Source organism: Chiloscyllium punctatum, chromosome 20 (genome assembly GCF_047496795.1).
Source record: "Chiloscyllium punctatum isolate Juve2018m chromosome 20, sChiPun1.3, whole genome shotgun sequence".
Classification (NCBI taxonomy): Eukaryota; Metazoa; Chordata; class Chondrichthyes; order Orectolobiformes; family Hemiscylliidae; genus Chiloscyllium; species Chiloscyllium punctatum.
In genome coordinates, this window is record NC_092758.1 from 23,704,645 (window position 1) to 23,724,392 (window position 19,748).

The 19,748-nt window shown below is 38.5% G+C and overlaps 1 protein-coding gene across 6 annotated transcripts in view; it reads left to right on the forward strand.

The window, feature by feature from the left end:
• Window positions 1–19,748, forward strand: part of tenm2a (teneurin transmembrane protein 2a) — a 2,790,214-nt gene that overhangs the window by 1,667,726 nt on the left and 1,102,740 nt on the right. The window contains exons 1-2 of one of the 6 annotated variants that reach the window (XM_072590499.1): window positions 1,475–1,779; window positions 5,459–5,572. The exons of 4 other annotated variants lie outside the window; for them this stretch is intronic. The gene's annotated coding sequence lies outside the window, so the exon portion shown is untranslated. Of the gene's footprint in view, window positions 1–1,474; window positions 1,780–5,458; window positions 5,573–19,748 lie in introns of those variants that run through there. One more of the 6 variants, XM_072590500.1, reaches the window with a different exon arrangement.

Sequence of the window (19,748 nt, forward strand, 5' to 3'; positions counted from 1 at the left end):
CCTATTCTCCCAAATTTCTCGCCATTTCGCATGCCACTCAAGGACTGGGAAAAGTCCCCTCAAACATTTGCATTATAGTCCCAATATTTTCATTAAAGCACCATTATAGCAGTATTACAGTGTCTGCTCCTGGAGCTGGTGAGCTTGAAGGTGGGTCGGTAAATTGGTTAGGTAGGCTAGTGCATACTTCAACCCCGTTGTTTTCCCACCTCCGTTAGAGTGAAGTTCTGAATGGGAAAGTCCATGCTGCAGGATGACAAGTTTAACCCCTAGTGACGCTGAACTAAAGCCCTTAATTGGTCACTTAAGCGCCTCAAATATAGCAGAACGGGAAGATCTTTCACTTAATTCTTGGAGAGGCAGAGAAGCAGCAGGAGTTAGTTCTGCCACCACACCACCTAATTATCTGCTCTGCCACCTTCAAACTCGGCATCTCTGAGAGTAGAAGATACTACCTTGATCTAAATGATTCACGGTAATGATCTCCGGTAATGTTAATATGAGTGCAACGGTTGCTGGAATCGGAATAAACCCACAGTATGCAGAATAATGGTTCAATACTTCAAATGCATTCTAATTTCCATTACTCTATCAGAAATGCTCACTTTAGGGTTTGAGAAGTAACTCTACCCTCCTGAGTACCAGCTAACAGAGTTATGCTGCAGTGGTGACACCACAATATCCTTTCTTACTCTATTATATGTTATTTCAGCAATACTTTTTCGCTATCTTTAACACTGCACCTGTTTTATACAGGCCATAATGCAGATGAAAACATAAAATAATAAGACAGCGGAGCGCTGGTAATTTGATCTCTGGGGGTTCTGATGATGTCCATAGACTCACTTGAGCTTTGTTCTCATGGTTTATGGCATTCTCTAACCCCTTGATTAAATTCAGGCTTTATTACTCATTCTCTGATTCTATATTTAACACGTACACACAAAGATCTCAGGCTATTTCCTGCTGTGCCGTTCCGTTTTAAAATTCAAAATTCTCTGTCACCTTTATCAGTCAGATTCAGTTTTATATCTAGGGGTGGAGTTTTAACCCATCCTATTTGTTGTGTTCTCAGCTAGTGTTGGATTGCAGCTGATGGGGAGGAGTTTATAACCTGGGTTTCCACCTGGTAAATGCATCTGAAGCGATCTCTACCCATCGTGAGGTGCTTCCCACTGTTTGTACTGGCAAGTGCTTTGAAATTAGGATTTGAGCAAGACTGCTTTGGCAAGATTTTAGCTGGATCGTATTATACTCGCCAGGCACTATGCAGCATTCTCTGAAGGTTACCTTTCTGGACTCTGTGGGGTTAATGGCTTTCAATGAAACCTTTAGCAGCTCATAAGAGTATTTGTTTGATTCCTGTGGAATATTATCACACCATTAGCAACCTTCCCCCTTTCCCTAACCCTGTGTTGGTACAGCCCAATTTGCTATGCATGGGTACTCCTGGCTCTAAGCACAGGATTGGATGTCATCCTCCATTCAGTCTGTGGCACTGTTTTGGGTTGAATCGGAAGAAGGTTGTATACACTCGATCGGTCGTCCGTAATGTTTGAGCTCACCTCGTGAGTAACGTTTCATGCTGCAAGTGGAGCTGATATTACCTCGGGGGTTTCCTTTTTTTTTCCTCATTCTGATTTTGCCAGCTTTTCTTTCCTTTCAAATCATGTATGTAAAGGACTGACTCACTGCAGAAAAAAAAAAGTGGACAAACTTTGATTCAGACGTGAAGCTGGGAAATAGAGGAAACAACTGCAGGTCATGGTGACTGGAGTGGTAAGGAATACTAAGACTCTTGTAGATTTTTTTTTCAAGCAGATGATTCCAGATCTACACATTATTTTTAAGGTTGCAGTTTTCTGACCATTATGACTGCTTTGAGGTGGTAATATTGATTAGGGTACAAATGTAGCAGAGAAGGTGAAACAAGGATGAGCTGAAGAAGGCAGACAGCTGATAAAAGGGTTTCACTGCTTGCCAGTGTGTGCTGATGAACTCCAGCTTTGCTATCATTCAGACAGCATGTGCTGGAATGCAAAGACAGGAAAATCACTGTCATAAATTGTTCGGACTGCTCTAACCATATGAGTTTTCAAAATAATGCTGTTACCTTTGTTATATATAACAATCATGATTTATTTTGAATTTTAGCATAGGCATTTTCCAGATAATGCTAGGTTTGGAGTCCCCCTCATCATCCTCTTCTTCCTCCTCATTAAGTGATTTATAAATTAGTTAGGTAATGGATTAATTTAACTAATATGATGTCAACGCTTTCTCACATCAGTATGTTCTGTATTTGAATTACAATAACTGTCCTTTGGTGGTTCCTGTGTTGCTATTGGCCTGTGTGATTAACCCCAGGGTGCTGAGAAGCTAGTTCTCAGAATGCAAAGCTAACCTCCATCCTTTTGATTTTCCTGTCACACTTCAAAATCTAATCCTCTGTCTTTTTTTTTATCTCTCTCCCAAAGCAATCTGGAGCAATCCAACATGTTGGTATCCTCAAAGTAAACTTCATATGAAATAAGGAGGAATTGTAACCCTGTTGCAGTCTCTGATTTTGCTGCAGCCTTGCTGCTGCAGTCCTCCGAGGGTTAAAGCAATGATTTTTAAATGAAGCAAGGTATTTATAGTGTAAAGCATGGCCATGGTAGTAGATCTAGGATTGTGAGGACAGCAGTTAGATTCAGCATCACAGCTGTCACTCACCTGGACGTTGCCTTTTTAAAGTGATTTTGGGTTTTTGTTTGGACAGATATTGGTCATTTTGTCAATGTGTAGGTACTTGAGATGGAGCAAGGGGGGACTGGTAGGTTATAAAATTATGACAAATTCATTCCACCACTCAATTTTAGTCTTTTTTTTCATTCTCTTTAAGACATACTTTAACATTGATAAAAAGACCTCTGTGATTAATAAACCTGGTGGTGCACTATACATCCTAATATTGATTTGATTTGTATTCAACCAGGTTGTCATGTACTGATACTCAGTTTTATTTTAAATTTATTATCAAGAAATTGAAAACAGACATTGCGATCCAGATCCTCCAGGAGAGCTGTGAATGTGTGAACACCATTGACTTTTGGCCAGCTGCTGTCAGTCACTGTTGTATAATTAAAGAGAGACACCAAAACTGAATTCTAAGAACAACTAAATGATACATGGATACAATATGATACAACAAAGTACTGGAGAGTTAACAAATGATCGCCAAAATCTTGCTCTTTTATGTTGACAGGGATTTAGCAAAACTCTTAAATGTTTGAGTCAGTTTCGACCTGTCAAATGCATTTTGAATGAAACCAGATTGTAAAGAAGTAGAAAGCAAACAAAAGTTTTTTTTGCGCTCCAGTCAAGCAGTTTCCTAGCAGTTGGCTAATGAACTAATGGTGTTTTAAATTCTCTACTTGATAATTACCTCTAAAGGTCTGATTAGCTCGTGCCCTTTCTGTCACATCAGTCACGTTGATTAATGTAGACACATTGAGCCTTAGCGACAAGAGATTCTCATGTCTGTTTGCTTGGCACTGAGTTTACAAAAGAATTAACAAGTAGAAGCCAAACAAATGTTTTATCTTTTGTAAAATCAATTTTAGTTTTGCAGTTCACGTTTTTCACTTGGTTTGTCACATTAGGCATATGAAAGGTACACAGAATTATATAATTTGCTTTTATATGCAATATTTTATGACCTCAGCGTGTACCAAAGCATTTTGTAACTGTAGATAATCAGGGAATTTTCAAGTCTTGGCACATTGGAAGGGAAACATCGCAAGGTCCTACAGATAGCAAGGTCATAGTAATCAAAGAATCTATTTTAATGATGCAGTTTGAGGGACAGATATGTCTGAGACATTTGGACAGCTCCTTTGCTGTCCTTCAAATTAGGTCAATTCAGAGGCCAGATAGAACAGAGATAATGTCTCATCCGAAAAACATCATTTCTAACAGCAGGGCATCCCTGAAACTGATTATCTGTTCATGTTTCAAGAATTGGGCTTGAACCCATTGCCCTATAACTTGAAGATAAGAATCCTAAGAATGTCACCAGTGAACAAAGTCCACTGATACCTTGTGTCAGTAACTATCTCTAGTGCTTATACTGTCTGTGTGAATGGTGTATTGAAACAACCTGATATACTTCTAGCATGCTCAAGTATTTGTCTATATTGCAGGTCATATACTTATTTGCTGTAATAATTTATCACCACAACGGTGTTTGCCAATGGCTATTTATGACAATATTAGCAGTTAGAAATCAGAAAGAAATTTTTCAGGAGTTGTGTTGACTAAAATATTTTCAAAGTTGCCTGAAATGTGCTATATCAAGTGCATTAGATTTAGTGTGGTAACATAGTCTGCAACCAATTACACACATTTCTTGTTTTGTGCAGCATGATCTGATGTCTGACTATCTTAGATTGGCAAACACAATCCTCAAGGCAGCGGAAAATGGTTACTGTATGGGTTTAAGAAATATCAGGTCACTTGCGGCAAGAAACCACTTAGTCCAGTAATTGAAACTTAATAATTGCCGTTAATACTATTTTTGCAAAATTGGATCTGCTATCTGCAATATTTATATTGGTGCTGTAAAACAGCCTTTAGAATTTATTATTTCCTCTGCATTTTTCTCTTTTGTTGGATATGATCAATAAACCCAGGACAGTGCAGACTAAACAAAAATGTCTTTTTTTTCTTGCACCATGTGCAATTGACGTGTGGGCTCAACCCAACTTAGTGAACCTCCAAAGAGAGGAGAATGGCTATACTGTCTAAATTCCAGGAAAATCAAACCCCTGAATTTTGAATTTCCCAAAGAAATTGGAGGAAAAACTCCAATTTGTCATTTGCATTTTGTTCACAATGATCATACATATCGCAAAGGTGAAATCCCTGTATAAAAGAAAGTATGCTGCTGGAAAAGCACAGCAGGTCAGTTAGCATCTGAAGAGCAGGAAGCTGCCGGACCTGCTGTGCTTTTTCAGCACCACATTCTCAACTCTGATCTCCAGCATCTGCAGTCCTCACTTTCTCCTTGTATTAGTGAGCTTTGTTGCATCATCCTTTCGTCTGATGCATCAAATTAGCAGGAGGTTAGGGAAAGGCAGGGAAAGTGAGTGTTTGTGGGATTTGGTGCCATGGAAGTAAGTGGACCCACCCATGCTCAGTTATTACACTGCAGAGATGCACTGAGTGAAAGCTAAACGCTTAAATGTATAAAAGATGGAATATTGGAAAGAAAACCATTACTGTGCAATCTTCATGCGTCTCCTTGTAGCTTAGAATGACAGTAAGGGAAATCTGGTAGGTGTGTACATCCAGTTGTTCATCCTCTCAAATGTGAATAGTGCATGATATCTGGAACTTGAGGGAAAGATAAAACTGAGAAAGTCATGTTCTAAAAGTAAAAGTAAACCCACATTTTTTTGTGTGTTTCATTGTGCAGATAGAACAAACGTCAGGCCACTGGATTCAAATGCAGCAAGTTCAACATTGACCTGTTATATTTCTGCCACTTATCCACTCCACTTTGTTGTGAACAAGTTGCAATGCGCACCAGGTAAATAAGGTGCTTTGAAGAGCCAGCTTTTTATCTTTACCCAATTGAAGATGTTTATTTTGCTATTGTTAGTGCAGAACTGCTTCCATATGACCGGCTGCTGGGTAAGGTCATTACAAATTGAAGAGGGTCTTCAGTACCTGAACGTAAACCATCTGCATTTTCATAGTGTAGTGACTGTGGGGACTGGTCTTTATTATTTCCCATCATTGCACTTGTACAAAATGGAACATGAAGTTCAGAGGAATGAGAATGGAAATATTTGTGCTTACAAGTTTGTAATCACACCCATTTTTAAGATGTCCCAAAGTGCATTCAAATGCACTATTTTCTAAGTGTCATTTCTGGATTTTATGGGAAAATACAGCAGCCAATGCACATATGATACTAATGAATAGTTGATTTATTTTTGAGATCATTGATCAAGAAACAAATGATTGTGGAGTGACCAAGGGAACTCTCATTGGATTGTGTTGCCCAAAAGAAGCAGCTAGGGCCGTGATTTAACATTTAATCCAAAAGATAATGCTTTCAATAATGCAGCAACTCCTCAGCACAGAGTGGCCTTATCAATCTAGGTTATCCTCCAATTCTGGAATTCACAACTTTCTACTCAGCTGTAGGAATGCGATGAATTGAACCAAGCTGACAATTATAGAAGAGACATATTGATCAAAATAGCTAGGACATTTCAGATCATACATGCATTAAAATCATTGATCGATCCTCGGAACATCAAAGATGTCTCTTTATTCACCATGTGATCTAATATGCACCTCCAGCATAGCCAATAACACTGGGAGGGTTGCTAATTTAAAAAACTGTTTGATGTTCTCAGTCTAAATGTGTAGAACTTATTTGATGAATCCTGACATTAATTGGGGCCCCGACAGAGCAGGAACTTGAGTGGACCTTCCTGATTTATTATAAATTCAACTGGTCACAGTCTTAAATGGGATGAACCATGATTTGAGTTCATTCATTATTGATTAGTGAATAGAATTGTTATTGTTCCATTTCAACTTCATTAGAGGGTGCGGTTCCATTAGAGGGTGCGGTTCATTAGCTCAGTTGGCTGGACAGCTGGTTTGTGACGCAGAGTGACGCCAACAGCATGGGTTCAATTCCTGCATTAGCTGAGGTTACCATGGAAGACTCTCCTTATCTCTTCCCCTTGCCTGAGATGTGGGTGACCCTCAAGTTAACCCATCATCAGTCATCTTTCTCTCACTAATGAGAGAGGAATCCTATGGTTCTCTGGGACTGTGTAGATTTTACCTTTACCATATGATACAATCAATTGGCAAGAAGTAAAACTCAGGGAGTCAGTTATAAGAGAAAATGTAACATAAACCTGAGAGGGGCTGAATGATGGAAGTTGAAGAGAGAAAATGCAATTTGCTTTGAATGCGAAAAGGACTTGCATTCATATAACATCTTCCGTGATCTCAAAATATCTGCAAATGCCTTACAGCTGATGAAATACTTTTAAAGTGCCACGATTGTGACATAAGAAAAATGGATACCAATTTGTGCATGTTATTTTCTCACATATACAGCTCTTTTAGGAACGTGGGAAAAGTGTAGGTTATTAAGCTCTTTGAACCAGTTCCAACAGTCTGTTAGAATAGAACAAAAGCAAAATACTGTGGATGCTGGAAATCTGAGACAAATGCTGGAGAAACTCATCGTGTTGGGCAGCACAGTGGCTCAGTGGTTAGCACTGCTGCCCCACAGCTCCAGGCACCTGGGTTCAATTCCCGCCTCGGGCAACTGTCTTTGTGGAGTTTGCACATTCTTCCCGTGTTTGCGTAGGTTTCTGCTGGGTGCTCCAGTTTCATCCCACAATCCAAAGATGTGCAGGTTAGATGAATTGGCCATGCTAAATTACCCATAGTGTTAGGTGCAGTAGTCAGGGGTAAATATAGGGTAGGAGACTGGGTCTGGGTGGGTTACTCTTCAGAGGGTCAGTGTGGACTTGTTAGCCATACTGTGGGTAAATTATCTAATCTAATCTAATATATGGGGAGAGAAACAGGCAATACTTCCAGTCTGGTATGACTTCTTTCTCTGTTTCTCCACAGCTACTATGAGAACTGCTGACTTTCTCCCACTTTTCTGTGATCACGGATCACCTTCAGTCTATATAGTTAACCCATTGATTGCATTTAGAATCTTTTCTTACGTGAATTCAATGAAATGTGTCTTTACTTTCAGTTGGCAACTGAAAGAATTGGTGCAACCTAAGAACAGCTGCAACCATAATAAATTTTTATTTGTCACTTGCAGTTAAAAAATAATGTACAATAACACCTTACTAAATTAATCAGTTGTCACCGATAAGGTGACATAAAAGTTACATCAAGATGGGATGCTTCTGCTTTGTATTAGTGGGTAATGTGATTTTGGTGCTTAAATAATATTACATTGTCTTGATGACCCAGTGATCAGTTAAGATAAATTTCTATGCATGTTGAAGGTCAGACATAGTTTATTATGTTCTGTTAGCGACAGACAGTTGAATTCATTCAGTTGGCAAAGGTTGGGTGAAAAAGGTAGGAGATTGGTTTTAGCTTTGAAAGAGTACTCTTGAATTTTTATGTGACAGCAGCAACAGAATTGCTTGGACCAAGCAAGAACAGCAGAATAGGGAGAAAAGAAATCTTTCTTCCTTTATGAGGCTCAAGCTGCTTTATCATGGTTATCCTCTTTCAGTTAAAGTGAGCAAAGCTAGACATCATATTTGCTGCACAAGTCAGTTAGAATATTGTCCTTCAAAACAGCAGGAAAATCCACAGAGAGGATTTCTTGATATTTTGTCAGACCATCCAACATAACAGGAAAAAGCATTACATATCTGACACAAATAACCAAAGACAGGCTGAGAAAAATAGAACAAAGACAAAGAATAAGGGTTGGCGATTACTTGATATAAATATTCATTATGGAGCTGTGTATTTCGCAGTTTTAAAAACAGTCCAAAACATGCTGTGAGATAATTCCCACCTTCTATATAATCTCTCTTAATTTTGCAGTATCACCAGCTGTTTTCCTTTCTCTGCACTTCTTCTTTCATTCTTTCATCATGTAGCTGAGAATTTGGGGGTAATATAGCCACATTGATTACCAGTATTATTGCTGTAAATAAGTGGAATGTCCCAGGAGTACAATGGATTGCTTAGTTCATCTCTCACTGAGCTCTTCCTCAGGGTGACAGGAACATCTGATTTCAAGTGTCAGTGTCCAGCTGATCATATCAAAACCTTAAGGGTACAGGGCAAATAAACACTCTGTTAGCCTTATTCTGTCTCCAGGACACAAGGCAAATGCTGCATGGCACACACTGCACTTAAGGGACACAGACTGTGTATGCAATTTTTTTCCCTTGCTGTGTTGAGATAATGCTGTCCACTATGCCTCAATCTCATTGCAATTTCAGATACAAAGCAAATGCTTTGAGTAATTCACCATGTCAGGTTATAGGCTGAGTACGTACTTGGCTTCAAGATTCAGAATGAATGTACATTATTCACTTCCATACTTTTGGCTCAAGATACAAGGATGTAAAGGGCTTCCCACATTATACCTCACAGTTAGCCATCAAGCATGGAGCATTTTATACAATTGAAATATAAATTATTGTCCTACATATGTATGACACAGAAGAAGGGAGGACAGCTAGTATGACATATTCTTGCATCGTTTTCAAAATAATGAATGCAATCGTGCAATATCATTGATTTTTGCAGACAAGATGTATCTGAACCAATGAAAGACTTTTGCTCCAGTTTCTGAATCAACTCATTCTCAATTAAGTATCTATTTCAGAAAACTATGTTTGGCAGTGCAATAGTCTAAGGAAACGGAACACTGCAATCTTCTCATGCAATCAAAGATGGTTGGATACTGTGTGCAAGATCAGGGAGGAAAGGAGATTCAGGAATCAGGTTTCCTAAGATGGTGCTCATACAGTACTGTCTGTCATTTATCATTGTCATTTCTGTCTCTTGAAAAAAAGGTGATTTCTGCAAGGCTCCGTGATTCTTGTGACCTCAGGTGATCTAGCTGGTGAATCCTGAAGCCTTAGGCCTTTGAACACATTGGGCAAGAGTTGTCTGGAGGAAGTGAGGTGGTGGCGGGGCAGAGGGAGGAGGTCCTCGAGTTAGGGTTATGTTCCCACTCTTTCTACTCTCATTGCTTCTCCACTGCAAAGATGATGGCAGTTACTTTCTGACTGTGGGTGTGTGGTTTGTTGCATGACGTACTGCCACATGGCACAGTTTGCAGCAAGTTCTCTCATTGTGCTGATGTCAATTTGTCATCATTCAAGGAAGCCTTCAGAGACTCTTTGAACATTTTCTTTGTTCTCTTTGAGATCAACTTCCACCCTTCAGCTGCAAAAAGAGGATTTGCTTTAGAAGCCAATTTCTTGGGGACATTTGGATGCAGCGTCCAGGACATTGAAGATGATTTTGGTTGTGATCCTGGAGAAATTAGCTTGTTTGACTAGCTTCCTATTTGACTGTGTAGCCTACAGATAAACACCTGGCATCAGTCATAGCATGGATACAAACACTTCAGCCCAATCACTCCCTGTCTACTATCATCCCAAACTAAACTAGTCCCACCTGCCCATGGTCTATATCCGTACAAACATTTCTTATTGATGTGCTTATCCAAATGTCTGTTAAACGTAAGTGTACGCACATCCATCACTTGTTCTGAAGGTTCATTCAACACACAAGCCACTTTAAAAAAAAGGTCCCCCTCAAGTCTTTTAAAATCTTTCTCCTTTCACCTGAAAAATGTGCCCCCTGGTCTTGAAATCCCCCACCCTAGGGAAAAGACACCTGCCATTCACCTTATCTCTGCACCTCATGATTTTATAAATCTCTCTAAGGTCACTTGTCCTAACGCTGTAGACAAAAAGGTCCCACCCGATCCAGCCTTTCTGTGTAATTCAAACCCTCTTTTGCTGGCAACATCCTGGAGTAGAGAGTCTGACTTTGTGGAGCAGCGCACCAGTCTCACACAAGAGGAAAGTGGTTATCTTCACTGCATCTGTAAATAAGGAAGATGTAGCTGTTAGAATTGCTGTGAATGATGCAAAAGAACTTGACTTCCTACCTTTGTTACAGTGAAGACATGACTCAATAATGAATAATTTTTTATTCCGGAGATCCACACTCACATATACATCATTTCTGGGAAGTATAAAAGAATAAATTTTATAATTTAGGACTCCCTGAACAACCAACGACGGATAAGAAATTATATAAGTTAATAAAAAAAGACACAGATGTCATTATATCTGATTGTGATAGAATATGATTTTCACCAATAGCTAATATTTATGTATCCTCTTTACTGCAATAGATTATCGCAAAGTATTTCACAGGACTGTAATCAGAAAGGTATTGACACCAGACGAGGTAGAAAATCATAAGGAGAATAATGAAAATAAATGTTGATTAAAATTTGTCAAAACATTTTGGTAATTTGAGTGTCCAGTTTAGAGGGCAGTTTAATCACTTTGCTGTGGTCTAGCTGATACCGATCAAGCAGAGGAGAGACAGCAGACAGTGGCAATATGGTAGTAACGTGGCAATCATTTCTGCCGTAGGATCTCGATTTAGCAGTGGGAGTCACATGGATAAGCCCAAAAGTGGGAAGTGATGCCCTTTGGCAGACGGCAGAAGGCAAGCTACTTCTGGTATGGGTAACATCTATTAAAAAAAGCTGCCTACTGCTAACAGGTCCCAACCATTCGGAGAACAGACAGCTCAGCAATCACTGAGTATAGTGGCTACTGTTGGAACTGCACTGGGATGAAGAGGACACATTGGAAGAATAGAGATCTCCCAATCAGTTGAGGAGTGTGATAGCAGGGCCAGTCATACAAACCCTTATGAGGAGTTGGTGTGAGCTGGTAGCATTGTTACCTACAGGTATCCCTCCATGATCCAAAGAAAATCCCCCCTGCTTTATAGAGATTTGTTATAATATGTTTGAAAAATGGATTAAATGTATCTACAGGAACCTGGACCCCACCTTCTTCTAAGCCCACTGGAAGTCCACCAAGGTTGATATGATGGCCTGCTCACTATTGCCAAAATGTTAATCATTGCAGCAAGAAACCCTTTTTTGAATATTTAAGTGGCTGTCATCATGAAGGATGAACCCCAAAGTGAAAAAGAGAATAGCATTAAAAAGATGATTGTTAATGTTAATTCACCAACCGCCTGAAAAAAGAGAGACAAAGAGAGAGAAACTCTGGAATGTTACACTTGCTGAGGTGTGAGGAAGCTTCAAAGGAATGGACTTTAAAATGAGAAATGCTTTACAAACTGAACTGTAATATTTTTGGAATTGTCTCAGACTGTGAACCTGATGGGAGAAAGATGTGTTTCTGTCAGGTCCATTCAGGAATACAAAAAAAAAACAAGGGTTAAAAGCTAAATTAACTTTTGTTAGCATAGCATGGTGGTTCAGCGTTTCACACTGCTGGCTCACAGCACCGGGGACCTGGTTCAATTCCAACCTCGGGTGACTATCTGTTTGGAGTTTGCACATTCTCCCCATGTCTGCGCAGGTTTCCTCCGGCTTGCTCCTATTTCCTCCCACAATCCAAACATGTGCAGTTTAGGTAAATTGGCTATGTTAAATTGCCCATAGTGTTCAGGGATGTGCAGGTGAGGTGCATTGTTCAAGGGTAAATAAAGGGTAGGGGAAAGGGTCTGGGTGGGTTACTCTTCAGAGAGTCGGTGTGGACTTATTGGGCTGAATGGCCTGTTTCCATAATATAATGATCGTACTTGATTCTATTCTGTGTTTGCTAGTGGAAAGTAAGTTAATGAGCTGAAGTGCTTGAGTGTACTAGCCTGGGTTTGAGTAATACTGTGTAGTGGAGGTCACAGTTAAGGAAGCATGCAATAGTCATCCCTGTTTTGTAGCTAAAAGACTGTCCCTGAGTGCAAGAAGCCAGCTAACCAGAAGTCTGTTAAATGGAAACAGGACAAAAGAAGGATTTGCTCACTGAGTGCTCTCTGATAACTACCATCAAAAAGAAACAAGGAAAAAGAATGCCAATCAATGTGAACAGCCAAGGATCTCAAAATTGACTACTCGACTATCGACATCCCACTTATCCATGTATCATGTTTGTGGGTGTTGTTATTCTCCCACTGATAACTTCACTCTTTTGTTAACTTAAGCCCAATGAAATTAACCCCTTTTTAAAACTTTCATACATTTGGTCCAGCAGAAAAATATCCATAAAGGAGAGAATCTTTGTAAATTAACCTTGCTCTGACCAATTAAGGGGAGGGTTTAAAAGGAAGGGTCAGGAGCTCACCCCTCCTCAGCTGGGAATTGACAATTGAGGGTAACACACACCTGGAATAATGGTAGTTTTGGGAGCCTCAACTGAGATCAGGTTGTAAATTTATTTCAGCAACTGAATTTAAATTCCCCAGCTCCTAGGGTGGAATATGATCTTATGTCTCCAGATCATTAATTCAAACTGCTGGATTACAAGTCCAATAACATTATCATTTTGCTACAGTATTCTTTTTTTTAGAATTTGGGGCTGATAACTGATGACATGTCTGCCACTGGAGGAGCAAAAGAAATGAGGGAATCACAAAGTCTGAATTGGAGAATCACAGATGTTTATAAGACGAGGGGAAGCTACAAAGATAATGGCCATTCATTTTCCTGTTATTATGTGCCATTGGCTTATTGAAAAATGCAGCAGCAAATGTCAGCCAACAATGAAAACATTGCTTTTCCCATACAAGAAAATTGGATAAATAAATCTGTGTTGTGCAAGCCCTAAAAATCCACTGAGTATTTATGGCCTGCCCAAAATCACCCAAACCAAACTGTGCACCAGGATAAACACAAAGTCAGCGGTAACGAAATAATAGCTGATCAAGAATATCATATCAAATGTCTTTGACTTATATAATGTTTTATTGAAAACCATTTGCCAAGTGTGAAGAACAATAGGCAAGTCAACAGGTTGGAGACTATACAGAGAAAATATGGAGGTTGAATTTGACAGAGCAGAATGTCCAACTGTTTGTATAAATTATCTCATTTTAATGCCGTCGAAATAAATGTAACTCTGATTTGATCATTTAGCTCCTCAAACTTGTGCTACAATTCTGTTCCACTGTGTCTGATCTGTCCCCTCCATTTTCTGTCTTTTTATATCCTTCCCAACATAAATATGTCAACCTTCGTCTTTTTCAAATTTCAATTGACTTGGCATCGCTAAGGAAGAGAATTCCTCAATATCCTCAGTGTATAAAATGCCTCTTGATTTTAATCCCAATTGGAATTACTCTTGATTTTTTCCAGGTTTTTAAAAAAATAAAACTAATTTCTCTGAGTTTTGGTTATCTGATTCTTTTGTCATCTTAAGCATTTTAATTAATACCCCCTCAGTCTTCTAAAGTGAAGGGAATACAAACAAGTTTATGCAACACTGCCTTATGAATTAATCCATTTAGTTGATCAGGGTTGAACTCCGTGTCAGGTACAAAGATCTTTCTTCAGGTTTGCTGACCAAAACTGAAAGCAGTACTCCACATTGAGTTTAACTAAAGTTCTTTAATTAAGGTAATTTTTTACTTTTGTAAACGAGCCCTTTTGAGAACGAGTCAACATTGCCCAACCCCCATTTTGAATATATTATGTAACTGTGATTTGTTTACATTTCCTCCCTAACTCTATTTACACTATGCAGTTTGGAGCCTGTTTGTATTGCATTATTGTATTTTTTCACACTTACTTTGTCTGATCATCTCTAACTTCCTACTCCTGATTTACACAATTTACTATACTTACTAATTTAGTATAATCTTCAACCTGAATTCATGCTCGATTCTTTAATCCAAGTCATATATCTAGTGAAATGTTGAAGCGCTTGCACGGGTCACTATCACCTGCTGTCAATTGGATTTTTTTTTGTCTCCTAACTCCCAAACAATTACCACCAATATCATAAATGACTTTGCAACTTTCACTTAATAATCTGTGATGTCTTTTGGATGTCCATATGCACATATGTCCACATGTCTTTTGGATGTACAGTATACATCCATAGACACTCTGGCCTTGATCTTCAATTTGATGTCCAGACTTAATGCCGATTTGGATTTTACTTCAGTTGAGGATTTGCTCACTCAGATAAGCATCGACATGATGGTGAAAATTTACCAGTTTTGTTTTTTAATCAATCCTGTATTTCAAATTTAGTGAATTAGAAAAAAAGTACAAAAAATGTTACATGTAACTTGCTGATTCAAAATCCTGGAACTTCCTTCCAGACCACGTGGAGTGCAGCAGTTCAAGAGGGCAGCTCATCACTACTTTCTTAAGGGCACTTAGGGATGGACAACAAATATTGGCCTGACCAGTGACTCAACATCCCATGAAAGACACAAAAAAAAACTTCAGATGAAAATTGGCAGACTACGAATAGAATTTTAAAAAGAGTCTGTATATTCAGATGTTAAAACATTGATTAAAAACAGGCAGCAATTTGGGAACACACGAGAGCACAACTTTTGATTTGGGAGAAATTGTATAACTGAGCAAACTTCCAATGTCTGCAATCATAATCACATCAGCTTTCAAATGTTGACTGACCATTAATTAATATTTAATAATGTCTCCACTGCAAGTCATATGCACATTCTTACACATATAACTACTTCCCAGCTTGGGCTGCAAGAAAAGTACTCAAGATAAATGATTACAGATGGCCTGAAGGGCAGTGATGCCAAACACTTAACTACCCAAACTGTCCATCTCATCCCAAATTGATTTTGAACGAGAAAGGAGGTCAATGTGGAGTCAACCAAGTTGAGTTCTTTTTCTTCCCTCCCAGTTCTTGTGTTTTCTTTCTGTGGCATGTACTACTCAGTTAACACTTCGGGATAGCACGGCTGTGCAATAATGCTCACTGTTTAACTGGTGTAAGAGCATTGTAATCAGGATACATGAATTTATATTAAATAAAGCTTAGCTGAGTGAAATAATTTCATAACTTGAATATGAGTTTGCACAAAAGTAACAGCGGATTTTGTTTCTGGATTTATGAAAATCCCACTGAGGTTTTTGCCGGAAACACCCCAAAAAATCAATCAGTTGTGATCTGCTTGGAAAGGATGAAAGCAAGAGGCATTTTGGCTGAACTAATTAGAGATCTTTTTTTCCATTCTGACAATTGATTTCTGCTTTGACAAATCTGCTTTGTGAAACTTGTTTGTCAGATTTAATGGAACGATTTTTGCAGTAACCAAATTTAATTTTGTCTACCTTTTTTGTTCTATTTGTTGCTGGGAGTTAATATCATGTTCAATCCTAATGCAGTATTTAAAATGAAAACAAACAAGAGGACAAGATAGTGATTGCAATGAACTATTTGATCTGGCTTTGCTGAACAGATGTGAAAAGCAGTTCTGGTGTCTAAATAGGATTCAGCATCATGGGACTAATGCCAGGCCTTTTCAATAAACTGTTTATCCTTACCCACTGACATGCAATGGGTACTTATGCAATCCAATCTGGTAGGTTAGTCTGTCATTCTGCAATTACAATTGTTTAGTGAAATTCTTAAACAAACCTCATGATTTTTAAAAAAATCTTCTTTTCATCTGAAGTACTTCAGCATAATATGTGAACTAGGAGCTGTATAGTTCATGTTCTACCATTTGTACTGAAGCTCCAGCAATGGTGCTACAAAATTATCCAATAATTAGCCAAACCATACTTACTAGAAAGGTTCCTCACTTCATTCCTGATTTATTGTGAGTTAGCTATTAAGTTGGTAGTTGCATCTAGTTCAAAGGGTTGCAGGTTAACGTCACTTCAGAAATTGAGCAGGTAATTGAGCAACAATATTCAAGTGCAGTACTAAAAGAATGTTGAATTATCAGTCATATTATTTAAAGAGGAATGGTGACTTCTCTCAGTGCCCTATTCAACATTCTTATCTCAACTAACATTAACCAAGAACATATTGCGTTGGTCAGTCATTGCATTTGCTGTTTTTGAGACCTTGTGTGAAAGAAATGGGTGCCATATTCACTTATAGAACAATGGTGTCTGAACTGCAAAGTACTTTGACCAAGTGCACAAACACTTCTGTATTGGAGGTCTGTATGGGCCTAATGCTGGCAAGTGGTTTTGGTGGGGCACACTTGATGGTCCAAAGGAACTCTTCTGTATTGTACGATTCTATTTAATATGTGTGAATTACTTGGAAGCAATTTTGAGATGGCAGAGAAGGAAATCATTCAGCCCATCAGATCTCTGCCAGCTTTTTGAAGAAGCTGTCCAACAGTACCTCTGCCATGCTTTTTTTCTCATAGCCCTGCAAAATGTCCTTTCCAAGTTTACATCTAATTCCCTTTTGAAAATCATTGTAGCAATGCAACAGTATGTAGCTGGTACTAATTGACATGACTGCATTGCTTTTCTACCTCTTAGAATTCAACATCTTTTTTGTTGGATCTTTTGCCTCACTCATGGCCATTATAGAACAATTATGAGAACTTTGTCAGCAATTAACTTTTTCTTTTTGTTTATGTGACTGAAATTTCTTTCTGAACAATTGACTAGAACAGATAACTGTGACAACATTGCCTTCTGAATCCTCGCAACACAGTTATTGGTTTTGAAAAAGGAATAAAGGTGGCATGTCTGACTTTCCTTTGCAATTCCTTCTATATACTTGAACAGTATTCTGAGCAATGTTACCAATATGTTATTACACATCTCCTTGACAATATTGTCCTCTCGTAGTAGATCAGTTTGAATATTCTCAACTCAGCTCCTTGCTGGCACAAGTCCACTAAACAGTAGCATCCATATTTTGGCAATAAAAAACACAAAACTGAAATTTCAATTAAAGGGCATGCAAGGGTAGCTGGTGATAAATGGGAAGTATCAACACTGGTACAGTATGTGCAGTCATCTGAAGTTGAATTTAATGTATAAGGTTCAGTTGTTGATGAGGCAACATTGAGGAAGTTTTACTCTGCACTCTACTTGACCTATGACCATTTCATGGCTGGAAAAGTGAGAAGTACCTGAGTTTCTACCTCTGACAGCTTGCTTTTGACTACAAATTTCTCATACAAGAGCAAGTGGAGAATTGGATCATAGTTTGCCCAGTATGTGTGAATGACCTGTTCAAAGCCACGCTTTAAAAACAAAAAATTGAGAATTGGAACATTGATATTGATATTGAATACAAATTGATCTTGTTTTTAAAATTGAATATAAATTTGCTGGATAGATCTGATGCAAAATTCAGATCTTGGAACCAGTACAACTGCAGCTTTCTAAGGATCACTTTGCTCTAGAATAAGTGCAGTTGAACTTTCCCATCACATTTTAAGTAGAAAGATCTGCTAAGTCTGAAGCTGTGCAGAGTTAAGCGAGCTCTACTTTGGATCTAATCACAGTAACACTGACCTGTGAGTACTTCATGTTGAAGCTGGCAGCTCAAAATTGATTGTGTTCTATTCTCCAACACTAACATCTCTTACACTGAGGATAAAATTCAGATGCATTATATAAAAAGAAACTCTTCCAAATGTTTGAAATTTCATCTCTGATCATTTTCCAGAACAGTAATGGACATGGACCAATTTCACAGCAAGCACCAATCATGTCAATTGACTTAATCATTTCAATTGATTTTTTTATGAGCGATTTTGCAAAATGAATAGCATCATCATGCAAGGTATTAGAGACATTGTATAGTTTAAATTACATGTGAGTTTTACGCTGTTTGGACAATTACCATTAATTGTCTCTGTCTTCATGTAACATTAGATGTTACTGTCCTAGACAGGTATAATTTATTTCACAAATATAATCAAAATGTCTAGTGTTTTGCTTCTTCTGAGGTGTTTCTTTTCCACCAAATATCTGATTTTGAGGTGGGGAAGGTGAGGGAAAGGCTTGAGGTTACAATTGCAGCTGAGTAGCAGCCATTTATGTTAAAATAATTCAGCATGAGGAAACTTTGTTGCAGTGTCTCAAGTGAGACAATGTCGAATGTATCTTCATCATTGTATATAATTATGGCATTTTATTTATTTTACCATTCTTCTTGTCAAATGTTTCTGTTAGGTTAAGGTTACATCAAAATAAAATAATCAATAAGTGACAGCTTGAGGGAACAAAGGAGGATAAAATGGCTCTTCATGTCCTTCTGCAAGATCATTGTCATTTATTTTTCCAGGGAAGCCAGAGGTTACTTTATGCTGCAGTCAATTGACAGTCCATAATTTGCAAAGTTTGGTGCAAGAGGAATGGAGTGAATGAAGAGTTGGTCGACTTGATTTAGGTTGCATTGGTTTTCTAGTTAACTTAGATACGATTAAGGCTGTCTGTGTGATGTCTTATTGTCTGTTTATTGGGGGTGGAGAGTAGCATGGTGGTATGATGAGTGGTGTCTGAGCCATTAGAATGACTTCCCTAATCATATGAACCTAAGAAACATGAGTAGCATTCAGCTCCTCAAATTAGCACCACAATTCCATAAGATCTTGACGGATATTCTACCTCAATTCCACTTTTAGCTCTACACCCATATCTTTGGATTTCCTTTGCATCCAAAAATCTTCTAATCTCAGCCTTAAATATATTCAACAGCTGAACACCTGAATATATTGGGAATAAAGAATTCACAATCCTCATCTCATTGTTAGATTACCTTCCTTAATCAAGAGATGATAGATCCTAGTACTAGACACCCCAACCAGGTTAAACAGCTTCTCAGCTGATAAATTCTTAAATGATTTCATACACATCAAGATCAATTTGATTGCTCTCATTCTTCTAAATTCCAGACAGTACAGGACAGATCTACTCAATCTCCCCTCACAGGACAACCCTCTCATTCCAAAGGTCAATCGAACAAAGCATTCCTCACAACTTTTGGAAGGGAAGAGTAACCTTTCGTGGGTAAAGAGACAAAAGATGAAATGCAATGCTCTGGGAAATCACCAAAGACAAATATAATTGCAGCAAGACATTGCACTGAATTTGATAAGATATACTCTAATACACCGACCAAGGGTCAGCGGATGGGGGTGGTGGCAGAGTGGTTTAGGGGTCTGGGGGGTATGATGAGGAGGGTTATGTGTCA